The sequence below is a fragment of the Nilaparvata lugens genome, chromosome 2 (genome assembly GCF_014356525.2).
Source record: "Nilaparvata lugens isolate BPH chromosome 2, ASM1435652v1, whole genome shotgun sequence".
NCBI classification, from domain to species: Eukaryota; Metazoa; Arthropoda; class Insecta; order Hemiptera; family Delphacidae; genus Nilaparvata; species Nilaparvata lugens.
The window spans coordinates 52,155,951-52,174,162 of record NC_052505.1 but is presented as its reverse complement, the minus strand read 5'-3'; the positions used below and the strand labels follow the sequence as shown (position 1 = coordinate 52,174,162).

Here is an 18,212-nt window from a genome sequence, read left to right as displayed (position 1 = left end):
TTGATGTTAGCATTTTTGATACACCAACCCCAACAGTCATTAGCCGTTTTCACACCGATATCTCGCCGACACGACATACAGACGACAGGATTTACTCTTATGAACAGTATATAAGAGGAGGCTGCGGTTTATAACTGCGCGAGGTCTACTGTTCAGAAAACTACTAGTATAAAATATGTATAAACTGTTTTTCAAACACGCTGCATTAATTTTCATTCGAATATATTTTGGGTACAGCTGTAAAGAATCTCATAATACTTAGTAAGTTTATGACTCAGTAAGTTACTCAGGAAGTTTATGACTGAATGGTAAGAGGTGGAGCTTGCAACACCAACTAACCTATAGACACTTTGTGTAGACAATATAAGAAATGTTTTGTTTCTCCTGATGCATGAATGGATGTTTAATATCAGATAAATATTGATAATGGATAATGATGGAATTGATAGTTTATTACTGCTTTTGGAGAATGGAGTACTTTACATGTACTGGGTACAACTCAGATATTGAGTACTGGGCACATCGTTTCTGCAAAGCTCCCCTCACCCCAGACAATCTTTATAAAACATTATAATAGGGGATACAGCGGAGATACTAGAATAGAATAAGAATAGAATAGAATAAGTTTTAATGTAACCGCTTCTGAGGTCTTCAGAAGCATTACCTCCTTCACAATGTACAGCAAATGTCACACATACAATACAATAATTGGAAAGATACTATTCTAAAAGAACTACAATATCATGATATATTAATATCATGTCCAAACAAAGAAAGGTATTAAATATATATATATATATATATATATATATATATATATATATATATATATATATATATATATATATATATATATATATATTAAAAATAAATAATATATACTATTAGTAGGGATGAGTCACTATAAGCTGTTATCACTGTAAATGGCTTGTCAATAACACTGTCACTATCGGGTCTAATTTTGTTGGCTCTGGGAAAAAATATACCTGTCATAGATAGGATAAAACATCAAAATCATTTGAAATCCTTTAAACATTGCACTGAATTTCTATTCTTTAGTAATTAGAATGATTTTCATAGTTGTGTGAGCATATTAAGGGAATAACAAAATCACTATCTTAAAAATATGGATTTTATTGTATTACCCTTGAGTCATGGTGTCCAATATATTGGACGATCCCTATTTCGGGAACCAGGAATGCTATCAACTTGTAAATTATGTCAAAAAATATGTTCCATTGGAATGTGCATTTAACAATTTTTTTTGATGTCAGATAAAAAAGCGTGACCGAAAGGGTTTAAAGCACGAGTTAGATGTAGAGTTAAGACACACAAGTGAGCGAGCGTAGCGAGCGGACGCTTGTCTTAAACACCTCACGAGTGCTTTAAAGACCTTATAAAACTGTTGTATACACTATTTTATCTACGACCACTCAAGCAAGTATCTAGGTACTTGTTTTCTTGTTGTAAAGTTAAAAATCAACCAACTAGCTACATGGTAAAAAGGTTGATTTAACAATAGGTGGAAAGCTACTCAGAGAGAGTGAACAGTCAACTTGAAATGCTGAAAAAAAGACAAACTGAAAACACGCCGTACTGAAAACTTGATAAACTGGTAACTTGATGAACTGAAAACATGAAGAACTTGACAAATTGAAAACTTGAAATACTGTTAACTTGACGTACTGAAAACTTGACCAGTTGAAATCTTGTTAAAATAAATACTTAACTTTGTGAAAACTTGACAAACTGCACCCGGCTGCCAGCATCAAGATTCATGTATTGTCAGAACACTTCAACAAAAATGCAAGACATAGTCAACAATTCAATAAAAAATTTTAAAATTAACAATAAACGTTTATAGTCATCATAGTCACATCGTAATATATACAAAAAGTAAGACAAAGATCAGCAAATTCTATATCACATAAGAAACATTTTTAAAGCAGGTATATCACAGTTGAAAAAATAAAAAGACATCACCACAAATCCTCATAACCATATGGACAGCAGTCAATTAGAATCTTTTTAATACAAACCTTAAAACTACTATCACATTCTTTAATATGAGCAGGCAGTCTATTAAACAACCTCTTTCCAAATTCATCAAAACTTTTTAAAGTTAAATGGTAATTGCACTGTGATAATCTAAGTGCTTCTGCTTATCTTATAAAATGATTGTGAATATTACTATTTATGGGTAGGATGGATAGATTTTTTCTGGTATACATCAGACATTCATACACATACAAAGCATAAACAGTCATCATATTTAGTTTTTCAAACAGAGGTCGACAATGTGCTCTACTATCTACCTCACAAATGATCCTTATGACCCTTTTTTGTACAACAAAAATTTTCTTCATATTGGTATAGAGAAAATCTTTCCCCAATGCCAAAATACCATACAACAGGTGTGACTGAATGTTAGCATGATATACAGCTACCAACACATCAATGCTAACAATTTTTCTTAATATACATACCATAAAAATATCTCTAGATATTTTCTTACCCAATAAAACAATATGATTCTCCCATTCCACATTACTCTGCAATGTGATGCCGAGAAATTTGACATAACTAATATCTGTCTTTCAACCAATGTCAAAATCTAACAACTAGGTCTTATCTTTATTGAGACATAGAAAGTTAGCAGCTGTCCAGTCCTCAATAGTCGCATTAATCTGCCCCAATTCATTCAAATTGGTAAAAAACTTTTCACACTTAATCTGGAATACCAGATCATCAGCCAACATAAAAGCTTTAATATATCTTTATTACTTGTAGCAGCTGGCAAGTCATTAGTATAAATAATGAAGAGTATAGGTCTAAGTGTGGAACCCTGGGGTACACCTACACCTGTCTGAACCTTCAAGAATGAGAAAGAGAACCCTTATAATAAGAACTCTGAAATCGATCACTTAAATAGGAAATCATAAGCTTAATAGAAACATAATAAAACTGGAGTTTTTTCACCAGAATCTCATGAGATATGGTGTCAAAAGCCTTTGACATGTCATAAAAACTACTTAAAACTTTGTTTTTACTATCCAGCCAGTTAATACAGTTTTTCATGAATTCTGATATAGCACCATGGGTACCTCATTTAGATCTATTTCCAAATTGGCTATTTGTAAACAGTGAATTACTTTCAAAATAGCTTATAATTTGCTTATAGAGTACCATCTCAAATATCTTTGAAATTATAGGAATAATGGAAACAGGCATATAATTGTTGTAATCCAGAGATGAACCTTTTTTCAACAAAGGAACAACTTTAATTAATTTCAGACATTTAGGAAATTCACCATCCTTAATACAAATATTAAAAAGGTAACACAACACTTCACATACAAATGGTGCAGCCAATTTCATAAAACGTGAATTTAAATAGTAAACATCAAGACAAGCACTATTACTGAGCAGAGAGATAATATAGCATTATACACCTGCTCAACACTATTACATGAAAAATAGAAAGAATTTAAAACAGGATTATCTTGTTTGTGAATGTCAAGATAATAAGAAATATCATTTACAGAAGTAGGTACTCTTTGGACAATATTACCAACACTTTCTATAAAGAAATCATTAAAACCACCTACTGTCAGGCAATCATTTTGATTACTGTCTTTTACATCGTTCTTGTTCAGATTCTTTTTCACAATAGGCCACAATTCTTTGGTTTTTTTTCAGATGTCAGCACACGATTACAATTATAATTGAATTTGGCTTCCTTCACAGTTTTTTTTAATATGTTTCTCAATAAATTATACTTATCCTTGTAATAAACCAAACCTGATTGTCTGAATAACTCATACATAAGCAAACAGTCATCCTTTAATAATTTTTTTAATATCATAATTCTACCATTTACTCGTAGGAACAACTTTTTTCTTGCACATGACATTCCTAACTAGAAAACAAAGCTCAACAGCAGTTAAAAAAATGTTCTATTGAAAAACATAAATTTATCCTCCAATGAATCAATAGAATAGTCGATCAATTAATCATACTAATCAGCGATTCGAACAAAGGAACATTTGAATAAGTCAATGGCCCTATAATTTTCCTAAAACTCTGAAACTTTTAATTAGTATCATAAGCTACTTCAGAATTCAGATCCAACATAGCATGAAAAATGATGGCAAAATGGTCCGATACTACCATCGGTTCAACTTTTACAGAAATAATTCTATCTCTATGAATAGATGAAGCCACATTATCTATGCATGAACCTAATTCATGTCCAACATAGGCAGGCTCTAGTTACTTCATTGACTCAAATTAAGATTAAAGCTATGTAATAAATTATTCAATATCACAGTATGACTAGATTGAGACAATATGTTTACATTGAAGTCACCACAGAGGATGACTGAAGCATTGGATTTATTCCTGCAATTGAGCAATCAGAAACCGTGTTTTAATGTTAGCGACCACCAGCATAGAAAACCATGTTATGTTAAAGTCGTTGCATACTGTTCACATTATAGTTTTGTTTCGAAAACTTATTCGAAAATACCCCTGCTATATGGGATTGATTGCGATGCTGTAATGTTTACATTATAACACGGTATTAGATAAACTTTAATTATTATAATTATAATGAACTGATTACAAAATTTCAATTAATTCGAAAAATTTACTGGACTAAGACAATTTTAGTGGACATTCTTTCCTCTGGCAGATTTTATGTATAATCTTTGGTCTTCGGCTGTTATACCATTCGTGGGACAACTGTATATCTCCTTAAGTAATAACATAGTTATTGTTACTAGTTTTTAATTCCCAAGTGAACAGTTAATATTTCAGGAAGTAAGCAGCTAACTCTCATTTACACTTTTCTGTAATATTTTTGTAAGATTTTATTATTACATTGTAATCTGCTCTAAAAAGATCATGAGTCAAATCTAATTCCAAGGATTTGGTTGGAGGAAATTTTCAGTAAGTTTCATATAATTTGTTTCTTTGTTTTTTTTCATTGGTAAGCTTGGATATTAGAAATCACTTGATTTTTTTCCTTTACAGGGATGTTAGTGGAATCGTCAAAATAATTTGAAACCTGAAGTCCTATCTGCCAATGACAATATCTTGTTCTTTTTGAAAGGTAAATAACTTTATTCAATTTATTTTAATCAATTATTTTATTATTTCACTATAATGAACCTCTTCAATCAGACCTATCACATCATGATGATCGCTTATAAAGTGAAGTCTTGGATTAATTCATGGATTTAGTGAGTTGACAGCTTATTCCCTGTATAATATAGCAATATACAGGGTGATTATAAAAGGACTTTACAAATTTGAAAGCAGATAAATATTTATTGAAGTCACAGAATTGAGAGAGGTGTGATTTTGTTACACAACACTTCAAGTTTAAGGTGTGGGTGCTATTTTGGTTTGATTTTCTTGAATCATGATCATCTTTCCGTTCTTCGGTAGTCGCTCGCCCGAAAACATAGTCTGTAAAATGGATTAATAAATAATTATTATTACCCCCCCCCCCTATTAAAATTTCTGGTCAGAAACCATCCCCAATATTCACACAATATATTCCCAAAGTTTCATGCCGTTCTGTCAAGTAGTTTTTGAGTCTATAGGGAACAAACAAACATACAAACAGACATTCATTTTTATATACAGTATATAGATCATTATGTATTACGGTATTGTATTTATTGTTTTGTAGTCTCATACTGTGGTTGTAGAAAACATTTTGTATGCAATTCGAGCGTGAAACTTCTTTATTGCTTTCGCAAACTAATCGCGCTCCACTACATGTCGCTAGATACCGTTTTTCTCAAGCAATAAAGTCGCGTTTAACGCTCTTAATAAATGAATAGCTATTTTTAAACTGTTATGCATCATCCATATAGTGTGTGTATAAATGGCGTATTACTCTATACAGTAACAGAACTAAGCAGACCCAAGGTAGATAGCAGAGCTCTGATACTGGTTTATGTGAACATTGCCTAGGAGAATTTTAAAATCTAAAAAATTCTGAACTATTTATTCCTTATGTGATATTAAAATATTCCACAACTATAATTTCCTCAAGTAATTTACTATTGCAAAATATAATCATTCAGAGTTTTTGAACATCCATTCAAAGTTTCCAATTATTGTATACAGTATAGATTATTAGAGACTTAACAAAAACCTGTAATGTGATGTCATCAGATGCACTGTGAATAAGGACCTCTTCCAAATTTATCGGTTTTAAATTTTGTTTTTATTGTTACGTTTGGTTTGGAGCTATTTTGAGAAGCACATACTTTACTTGCCCGTCATCACCCTTTTCCCTTATTATAGTCAATGCCTTTAGATTGAAGCTCACTGAAAAATCACTAACAAAAACACTACACAGTAACATATTCTCACATCGAATAGGATCCCTAATCATCAAGTCCACTGTGAAATTATCCTTTTAACAGAAATATTTAGCAGTTTCCATAACTCTCACCAGCTCTGTACATATCTATAAAGCAAGGTGAGTTGACTCTTGTATACTGTGCCAACTATTTGAATTCTGGCTTGGCTGTTCAACATCATAAATTGAATTTATTCGGAACTTTATTTTCATGTCTGTGGGCTAAAGTGGAATTTTTTTCATAATTTGAACAGTATAGACAAGTTGAAATCTCCATATTTGATAAATAGCTTGCATGAAAGTAGAATATTTCTAGTGTTATGATTTCTTTAATCTTTTCTGCTTGGATATGTGTCATTGGAAAGAAAATTTAATTTTATTTCATGTGTCATTGGAAAGAAAATTTAATTTTACAAAGCAATTGCTTTACTTCAATTATTGTATTATTTTCAAAATTAAAAAAGTAGAAGTAAAGCAATTGCTCTGAAGAATTAAATTATCTTTCCAATGACACATGAAACATGCGTCCATAATTCAGGGCGCTATATGTTTCAAAATTTTACATTTATCTTATGAGACATCCAAGCAGAGAATATTAAAGAAATCATAATACTGAAAAATATTCCACTTTCATGCAAGCTATTTTTCAAATATGGAGATTTCAACTTGTCTATACCATTCAAATTATGAAAGAAAATTCCACTTCAAGTTTGAACATTTAATAATATTTTGGAAAGAATATTTAGAATTCGCGAATGCAATTGCCCTTATAGATTAAATACTTTATGTAATTTATTTTTTCCAAGAAGTTCCGACTGTAGACTTGATTTGTTCCAAAAATAATGCATGATTTAACTGTTTCTACATTGATCTTATGGGATAGAATTGATGCTGCCCCGACTGCTTTGGTAGACTGCTACTGCGCACTCTTGATGTGTCATACAGTTTAGTTAGCCTATAACTTGTTGAATGTGAGTTAGATTTTATGAACTATTTCATAATAACAATGATTTTACTAAATTATCTCGAGTGTAAACAAGTACGTTTTTTGATGTTATTATTTTTAATAAATTTCACTGTATTAGTATAAACTCGATAAGCAGCTATTATAATAATTATTCTTTTGTAAGGAAAGGCTCCGACTTTATTCATGATGTTATACTATTGAGACAACCCCACTAACAAATTATATAATGTGCATCAAATAAAGAATAATCTGAATATTGTACAAATATCATCTTTCTGAGTAGTTGTGAAGGTGGCAGTTATTCATGTATTATAATCTTAATATAAATTAATCTTCATAATATATATTCTATAAAGGAAAGAATTGGCTTGTACATGTACGGGATAGGAAATTCACGAATGATGCATCATCACGTCTGAACTACTGAACTACTTAACTTTAAAATCTGCATATAGATTCTTGATTTACCGAGTATGGTTATAGGCCTATTTTCTATTCTTCTAAATTTTATTATGTCAAGTATTTAATTAGACCCTTGCGGAGCACAGATTACCTACTAATCTGTAATACAATATTCATGAAAATAGAATTGAATTCCAAAAACAATTTTTCTGGTCCAATTACGATTGAGTGCATGAATAAAAATTACAACCTGACATTGAGCACATTAATACTGTGGTGTAATATCATGAAAAAGTCCAATGGATTGTCACTGAAACCAATAGATTTTAGTATAGAAAGGTTTTGCACTTTTCATAAATTTCAATCATAACTCATAATACGGTATTTAAAGATAACTGAGTAAATTATATAAATATAAATGAATAATCACAGAATGAAAATAATGATAAAAATAAACAAATATGCATGATCTAATTATAATTAAATGCGTTTCTGAGAATTATCTTTATTAATATTCTAGTCTGAAATTGTATGTTGCAGCCGATGGGTTTTAGTGTATTATTTTAGCAGTTATTATAGGGACTTTAGATTCTACTGTATTGTTTTTCAGAAGTTTGTACTGCTGCTTTGTACATTTTTGCGCAAAGTATAGTGTACACAACTATTGATAAAACAGTGTGCTTAGTCGAGCAACACCCTATTCTCACTGACAGCACGTCATCACCGACTTTTATCGTAGTGGCTTTGAAATAATGCGAAGTAAAGCCTAGCCTACAAAACTGTTGAAATAATGCAAAGTAAAGCCTAGCCTACAAAACTGTTGAAATAATGCAAAGTAAAGCCTAGCCTACAAAACTGTTGAAATGATGCGAAGTAAAGCCTAGCCTACAAAATTCAAGTAAATACGCCACTAGTTTCCTCGATAGAAAAAACCAACCAAACCTGATACAGAGCTGTTTGAAGTGCGCCGTCATGACAACTTACTATCGAGAGAGAATCCCAATGGTGAAAGCAATTTGTTTAGTGTTATTGTTTGGCAATTGACATTGTACGCTACTAGTGATGAAAACACAGCTTGTTTGTTCTGTGCAGTGCAGTGCGTTGCGTTGCGGAGTATGGATGAAGGAGGTGGTTCTCAGCTGCTGTTCATTCCACACCTGCCGCCTGCGCTTGTCAACTGGCAGCTTATCAAGAGTCACTTCTCGCAGTTCGGCGAGGTGGCCAATGTCATCCTCAACCCGCAGCAGGCCACCTGCACCATTCAGTTCGAGTCTGAGGAAGACGCCAGCGCTGCCAAGAGACGCGGTGGCGTCTGGAAAGGCAGGACTTTCGACATACTCTACCGCGATGAGATGGAAAACATGGGTGAATCTAGTGTATCTCCGAACAAGGCAAGATCTCCCAAAGAAGCAAACAAAAACACACAATTATTCATGCCCAAGTTGCCTCCATCTTTACTCAACTGGAAACTACTGAAAACCCATTTCTCGCAGTTTGGAGAGGTGAAAAAAGTCATCCTCAATCCCCAAAGAGGGCAATGTACTGTTCATTTTGTTACTGAACAAGCAGCCAGCGATGCGAAAAGAAACGGTGGTATTTTGAAGGGTAAAATGTTTGATATTCTCTATCCTGACGACAACCCAACCAGACTTGATCCACGTGCTTTCCAAAGTCCATCAATCTATTCAGATAAGGAGGGTGTGTCGTGGGACGAAGATGTTGAAGAGGTTGACTCGTTCGGCCTGAGTGAACTACCAAAACCTGTGGAGAAGATTCGTAAAAAAAGGGAAGACTCGCCTCTGTATCGGAGTCCTCCTGAAGCTAGTAAGGAGAGGAATTTGAGAAAAGATGCAAGTAGTGCCGAGAAAGCAAAAAGTAGGGAGAAGGCTTTGAGAGCTAGATTGCTGGCCAAGTCGAAAGAGTTGACATCTCCGAAAGAAGTACGGGGCCGGCGAGTGAAGAACCTGAATGCTTCGTCTGATGAGAACGATGAACACGACAAACATGTTCATTCCGTTTCAGAAAATCTAACTGATCATCTGAGAGGATTCAGGAAAGATGAATCAAAAGAAGCAACAGATAGTCATGAAACGGAGCTTGACTTGAAGGAAAAGCTCGACTTGTTGAATGAGAGAGATCAGTTATTTAGGAAGTCACAGGGGGCAAGTCACACTGGCAGCGTTATAGTTGGAACTTGTCCCGACATGTGTCCTGAAAAGGAGCGAATCATGAGACAGTACCGACGCCTCGTTTCCCAGTACGAATGCGACCCTCAAACCCATATGATGGATCCTGCGTTGGCCGTCAAAGTTTACTCGAGGAGCTCAGCAGACCAGGAACAACCGCTGCCGCATGAACTCCGTCCCGAGCCGGTGCTCAGCATGACCATGGCCTACCTCATCAACAAAATCATCCCGCTGATAGAAGAAACCGGTGTTAATGTGAGTGATTGGTATAATTTCTGCTGGGATAGACTCAGAAGTATACGGAAAGACATTATCCAGCAGCAGTTGTGTGATCTGGAAACCGTGAATATCATCGAACAATGTGCACGGTTTCATATCGCCTGCTACGACCGGCTGTGGGGTGTCTCAGTCGACGTTTTTGACAAGAAAATCAACACAGAAAATCTTCTCAACTGTTTACAATCACTTCGACATATGTACAAAGACCTGGGAGAGAATAACATTCAGTGTCCAAATGAAGCTGAATTCAACGCTTATCTAATCCTAATCAATATTAAAACTGGTGACGTGATGACAGAGTATCAGAAGTTTTCCCCACGTATCCTACAAGACAATGCAGTAAGATCAGCAATAGATATTTATTTAGCTTACAACAACCGTTTGTACTCGAAGTTTTTCAACTTGATAGCTAAAACATCATATCTGAATGCGTGTCTACTACAACGTTATTTCTCAGCAGTTCGTGTAAACGCATTGAAAGCAATTGTGAAAGCTTACTGTCCACCCAGAAAAGCCGGTACAATCCCACTCATCGAAATGATGAACATTCTTCATTTTGATCGCATAGAAGATGTGAAAGTGTTCTGTGAGAGTCATGGACTTCTACTAGACGATGAGAGGGATGCAGAGTTCAAATTTTACCGACAGGATTTCATTCTTCCTGAAACAGAAGTAAAAGTGAAACGATCGTCCCGTTTGGTGAGACATAAGCGAGTGGCGTTGCAGAACGCGGTCGTTGGTGAACAAGGAGTCATTCCGAGGTATGTGAAGCACCAAGTGAACACCAGTTTCACACCTGACGGCAACATCAAAGATATGCCCACCTATAAGTATGAACCGAAATTCGATTCTATTGACGACATTGAAATTGAAGAAATGACAGGTGAAGATAATATTTTCTACAATGAAGATTTGTATACTGATGAAGTCCTCACTACTTCTTTACCTAGCAAGCTTGAAGGCGATTCGAATATTTTTAGCAATATTGAAGAAGTCGAAATGGAGGATGTTTCAGAATCATCAGGGCAAACCTCCTCAGTTCTCTCCCCCCTAATGGAAGTGCCAACTTTCGCTCACCAAAGCCCGCCCGCTGAGCAACAAAGCTTTGGTATTTTCAAAACTCCAAGTTTCTCGTTTTCAAATGAACCTACTTCAATATTCAAAAATGAACCAAACACACAGTCTATAGCGGCCCCCTCCTCTCCTCAACAAATCTCCCCCGAAACAGACAGTCCTTCTGGGAAAAGAAAGCGGAGGCATGATGTTGAGTATAATATCAAAACAGAAGAAATCACCAAAGATGTATTTCCCGTGCCAAAGCAATCTATCAATTCTCCCCAAGTATTCGCTAGAATTCAGACACCTTTTGTGAAAAATGAAACTCCAGGAGTGACTTTAGCTTTTGGTAGCATCTCACCTCCAAAACCAAGTTCTCCTGTACTTTCTTCAGTAGAAAATATTGAATCCACATGGAATTTCAGACCAAAATTTAGTAGCAACTCTAATTTTGAATTAGCTGTGAAAACTAATCAGCTGTCGCCAATCAGAGCTGGTGGTGAGGTACAGTTGTCGCCAATCAGAGCTGGTGGTGAGGTACAGTTGTCGCCAATAAAATTCAATAGACCAACCGGTGATAATGTTATTCCGCCTCCTTCTCCTCGAGCAAACATGAAATTAAATGTTTTGTCGTTGAATTCCAAGAAAGTTGATGATAAAGATTTGTTAACGATGTATGATGAAAAAGAAGATTACGATGATGACGATAAAGTGGTTGAGAATAGCAAAGTAGATGAAAAGAAGGGCCAAACAAGAGATGAAACTGATGATTTTATTCTGAAAAAATTGTCGGCTGATTTGAGGAAGAAAATGAAGGTGATTGGTGTGCGGAAATTTGCACGCCAGTGGAGAAATAGAGTTGAACGAATCAAGGAAAGGAGAAAAGATTTTCCTTTCATGATGTATATACCCACCGAACAGCACATTCGGAGGTGGGGAGTTTTGAAGAGTGCATGTGACCCAATCCTCCGCAGGGTACGAGACAAAGAGCTCAGTTTCAAAATTGTCACCTCTGTTCTAATGAGAGGTTTGCCAAATCATGTACCATTTATCGGTCAGCAGATAGCCGATATCCTAGTATCCAAGCTCGATTTAACACAAAACAAATCAAACAATTTCATGACATGGAAATTGGTTGTGTCTGTGCCCTCTGAAAATGAAAGGACTTTCATATCTGATAAATTAACCTCTTGGATGAAAATCATGTTCTATCATTCTGCTGAGAGTTGTTTGGGTACAGCTAAACAAATAAAGACATTCCTAGATGTGAGTGTATATTATTCAGTTGATGTGGTGGTTGGTACGACATTCAATTGCAATGCTATTAAAGGTTTTGATGCGGTTATTTTTTTCACTGTTGATGACATCGAAGATTCGCATGAAAAGATGAATCGTTACAGCTCGCTTGTAAAATGCCGGCAACGTTCTACTAAAAGGTTTTCAACAGTTGTAATCAATGTTGGTGTTGAATCAGATAATTTTGATTTGATCGAACTCATGGAGAGGGATTGTTGTAAGGTGAGTGATGCCACGTGGATTGATGTTTCGACTATTGTTAGCAGTGTAAAACATTTGGCGTCTAATGTCCCTGCAAGTAAAGGACTGTTGATAGGGTGTCTGCGGCATGTTGTCAAACGATATGCTGAGAAACTTTTCGATGCTATGTCGGCCCTGAAAAACGAGTCGACTGAGCTTAGTGCAGTCACCAGGAACCCGAATAATGTGATTCTATTTTACAATGTTTGTTTAGAATTACTTAAAGTCGAACTTGTGAAAACAATTGATAACGAGCAAGATTTTTTCGCACCCGAGTTCCGAAAGTTTGTGATAATCGAGGATGCTCCTGAGATCCAGTTTTCTGTTTTTCATCTTGTTAAAATTAAACATTCTCATTTTGACATGAATGTTTTACTTAGCCTACTAATGAAATGCCTTATTGTGTGTCATATTTCAAATATAAAATTCAATAAGAATCAAATCAGCTAGTTTTCTCGTTTTTTGCAAGTAATGCTATTCAATTTTGCAATCATGTGAAAGTTCCAGACGAAATAATAATTTTAATAATGTATTCTCAAGATAATCCTAAAATCCTGAAATGCTCAGTTACAGTTATACACTTGATTAAAAAAAAATGTTCTTGTTGAGCTAGTATAATTTTATTTGATCAACCCCTCTACTGATTATTAACTGTATAAAGGTATTAGACAGTCATTGAGACAAACATGTTGTTTGAACAGAAAAATTAGGGTATCTGAAACGTACCACCTAAATAGGAATTGTCAAGATACTAGATAAGTTTGACTAATATCTTGGTTTTGGTTGAAAAATCACAAATACACCTCGTAATTTGTCATACCGTACATTTTTCCGAGTTTGTCATAAAATTCGCATAAGTTTGCCCTAACATGTGAAGAGCTTCTATATCCCAGCCCTAGGCACTGTCTGTCGCCAGTGTGGTTAGAAAATCTTGTAACGTCAGCTTCCAATTGTTCAAATTACGTTCTTGTCAAAAATCCAAGTGTTTAGCCAGTGGATGGTCGTGAGGTTCCCAATTGAATTTTGTTGTGCTATAGTGATGTCCACATTATAATATCAGTGAAGAAAGATAGGAGAACAGCGTTGCCTTTTTTTCTGCCTTGACAAACGATCTGGCAACGTTGCAGAGTTAGGAAGACAAGGACAGCAACACCAATGTTAATCAAATGCTGCCATTATAACATGGACCTCACTTTGGTTGTTTTTACTATGTGAGCACTGAGCAGTAAGTTATGAAACATATCATTATCATGCAGGAAAAACTCCGCTTCTTATCAAACCTTGAGTCATTTTGATTGGTCCGCCGTAAAATTCCTTCAATATCGCCCAAAATATTTATAAAATGGGTCCATTGAATAGAAGCTAGAATTTATTGACTATAGTGACGTCCACGTTATAATGGCAGTGGATAAATCGTTGCCGATTCTCTGCCTTGCCAACGCCTCCTATAGAAGATAGGCTATCAGCCTGATACCGGTGAAATATTAACTGTTTATTCTTGTTTAAAATGATCAATTATATTTCATTCGTCAAGAAAAAATATTTTTGAATGATAAAATCATAAGTTTTCATAATTGAAATTAAATATTTTGTTAATTAACTATATGTTCACATTTTTGAAGAACGATCTAGCAACCTTGCAGATCTAGAATGGCCTATCTGCTTTGTCGAATGATAGACAAGGATAGCAATAGGCCTGCCAATGTTAATTAATACTGTCATAACGTGGACCTCACGCAACTAGTCATTATAGTTTCAGTTATTCTGATAATATTATACAGCTGATTCGAATACTTGGACTTGGAATTTATTTGCAATTTCCAGCTTCTTTTCAATCGACCTATAGGTCGATTGAATAAAAACTAGAATCTAGTGATTAGCAACTAGTCATTGGTTCTAGCTTAGAAATAAGATTGTTTATACAGCAGGCTCGAATTCTAGCGTTAACTTAAAAATTACTAGAACTAGCAATTGCTAGCTTTTATTCAATTGACCTTTCATTTATACACTTTACAGTAACTAAATTCTAAGGCCATGAAATCGATAGAATAAATTAGAGGACAATGAAGAACCAAAAAGTACTCAACTCACAAATTGAATTATTTTAGAACACTGATGGAAGATATTTCTTATGCAATATGTACTATGATTGATATTCAAATCATCTTTATAGAGCCACAAAGCCTAGTGAATATCCATTGACATTTATAGTAAACAAGAGTTAGTTTTACCCTTCCTCCGCAAGGGTCTGTAAAAAACACAGACTTTAGTTTTATAGTTCCATGATGATTATAAAAGTTTTAACAACTGTAATAATTTGTCTAAATTGAAGTTTTGTTTTCAGTCTGAGTAGAAGTAATATGAACTAAAAATATAGTTCATCTCAATGTATTATCATAGAGAAACAATAGCGTAAGTAGATATCCCATGGTACCGTATAGGGCGTTTATGTCGCAACTCTTACTGTTATCTCAAGCCGATTATTGTCGATTTTTACTGTTTTGACCGGGTAAGAGTTTATGAACAGCACAATATGAGAGACTACCAGCGTCATAAAGCTTCACAGGAAAGAATTAAGTGGACTATCAGCTTGAGATAACAGTAAGAGTTGCGACATAAACGCCCTATACCATGGGATATCTACTTGAGCTATTGTTTCTCTATGGTATTATCTAATCAAGGGAAAATATCCATAGTCGATTGGATTAAATGCTGACTTTATAATTCAGAGGCCCCAAAATTTTTAGCTCAAATTATCTATAGGAATTTGCCGGATTTCATCAGGGAGGCTGAGAATTGCAGCGACGTGGTGGATAAAAGTAGGTTGGTCGGTTGGCTTTTTGGCATAGGCTGGATTGGAACTGAGGAACTGCTCCATTCAGTATAACTTATAACTTTTTTATAGTATAACTTACCAGTTCAATTTATTAAAATATAACTTTTTCGCTTCATTGCTGGTCTTAGGTTCCCTTGCTCTCCCACTTGTAAATTTATAATCAACTCTGCTCTGCTATTGATCACGTATTTTTTAAATAAGCTATAAACAGCAGTTACATTTACTTATATAGGTTGTATAGAACATAAAGTTAATAGTTCATAGCACAGATAAAACATACATCTTACTCTATTTTCATTCAAGAACTCTCCCCCATTCACAGACGTATAGTCTTCTTGAGGGAATTCCACGCCATCTATATACTAGCATTAATGTAATAATGTATCATTTTCTATTTCAATTGATGTATTCTATTTATAATTGAATTTATGAATTTTACATTTTTTTGTAATGCAATGTGGAAAATAAATTGATTTGAATATAATAGGATAGTGATCAGTATTATTCTACTTCAAATATAGTTTTTATTAGTCAAGAAAAGATTTCCTATGATAATAATATCGAGTAACCTGGCTGGCTCAAGTCTGGTGTCAGAGTTTTCAGGCCGCACAAGATCTTCAAGGCCTCTGAAATGACATAACGACTGTTTTTAGACAGCCGGGACCGACGGTTTACATGTCCATTTGAAACACGAGTGACCCGAGAAAAATTGGCCGGTATTCGAACTAAAGTGTGAGATAAATTACTTTTAACATGAAGAGGAGAAACCCATTTCTCCCTCCACATTTTGTAGCTTAGACACAGACGGACATCCTGAGCACAATTGGATGCGCCGTGTCATTTTTCTCCATGTTCTTGTGAAAACATCTCTGTAACATGCACAAACCAATATACCTGCTGACTAGTACACTACTTGGAACATTGCCAGCAATAGATGGAGGGGAGTGTTGCCGCGTCGCATTACAAAGCTCTCTCACTCAGACACAAAAGAAGGAGAATGCTGCTAGGTAGTGGGAGTGATTAGTGGAGGATAGAGCATCGGACCTCTCCGTCTTCGAGAAAGAGCCGTGTAAAAAGTAATTTATCTCGCACTTTAGGTAGTATGGTGATTTGAGTTCTATTCCATGCATTAATCTAGGTGTTGAATATCCATGGTTGTTCCTGAGTCGTGTTTGATAATTGTGTTGTATATTAGCAAATAGGTTTATTTTATTTTTCCTTATATATGTGAGAATTGTTTTCATAAATAACTGTCTTAGATTGAGCACAGGGAAGTCCGAGAATAGCAGCAACGTGGGGTACCTGGATTCTTTTTTCAGGATAGTTTCTATTATTGTGCGTTGAGTGACGGCCAGCGGCTCCAGGCAAGCAGATGAAACACCTCCCCAAACTATTATTCCATACTGCAATATTGATTGGGCATATGCATGGTAGATCCTCCTACACAATCTAATGTCTAGTACCTGGCTGAGCTGAGAGAGTCCATACAACATCCTTCTAAGCCTCTGTTTGACACATTGAATATGGGGAACCCAACTCAAGTGATGGTCAAAAATAACCCCAAGATATTTGTATTGGTCAACTCTCATGATTGATCCACATGTACAGACTGAGGATTCTAAATCTGTACATGTATGCATTTTCACCTGTCTGAGCCTGGATCTGATTGGTTCCTTGTTACAATCGGCATATACTTTGTTCTAGTTATATTTACTGTTAAGCTGTTATGGTCGAACCAGTTTTTTATTTTTGAAAGGTCTATAGTGGCATTTTTATATACATCTTCCCAATCCTTGCCAACAGAAACAACAACCGTGTCATCAGCAAATAGGAATATCTTGCTTGTCGTGTTGAGCTTTGAAATGTTATTGATATATATAAGGAACAATATTGGACCCAGGGTGCTTCCCTGAATCACCCCATAGTCAACACTGTCCCTCTCACCACATTTACCATCAATTTGAACAAACTGAAGGCGTTCATAGAAGTAACTTCTGAACCACTGCAAGGTATTATTTTTAATTCCAATAGATTCAAGCTTCTTGAAGAGCTTGCCTCTATCTACAGAGTCGAAAGCCTTGGCCAGGTCCAGGAACGTCATTAAAACTTTATTTTTCAATTTAACTGACTCAATTATATATTTGGTTACATCAAATAGAGCATCATTGGTATTTTTTTATTTTTGAAATCCATATTGGGTTTTTGCAAGTATGCAAACTTTATTTTTCAAATATTCTGTTAACTGTAATTTAAGGCATTTTTCAATAATTTTAGACAATGTTGTTAGAAGAGATATGGGTCTGTAGTTTGAGAATTGATTTTTAGGTCCTGATTTGTAGATTGGGATGATTTTTGCTATTTTTAGATATTCCGGAAACTGTCCTTCACGAATGCTTGAATTTATTAAATGATGGATAGGATTAATTAGTGACTCAAGATTTTCTTTGATTAATTTAGTTGGAATGAGATCGAACACTCCTACCTTTAAGACTATGTATCACTTTCATTAGTTCATCTTTTGTGACCTCTTTAAACTCAAATACTGCATCAACTCCATACTCAGAATCATTA

At 34.9% G+C, this 18,212-nt stretch overlaps 1 protein-coding gene across 4 annotated transcripts in view; it reads left to right on the top strand.

Annotated features, from left to right (window-relative positions):
• Window positions 1–18,212, top strand: part of LOC111052320 (microspherule protein 1) — a 104,516-nt gene that overhangs the window by 33,360 nt on the left and 52,944 nt on the right. For 2 of the 4 annotated variants that reach the window (XM_039421476.1, XM_039421477.1), the window contains exon 2: window positions 5,035–5,113. The exons of 1 other annotated variant lie outside the window; for it this stretch is intronic. The gene's annotated coding sequence lies outside the window, so the exon portion shown is untranslated. Of the gene's footprint in view, window positions 1–5,033; window positions 5,114–18,212 lie in introns of all 4 variants that reach the window. One more of the 4 variants, XM_039421474.1, reaches the window with a different exon arrangement.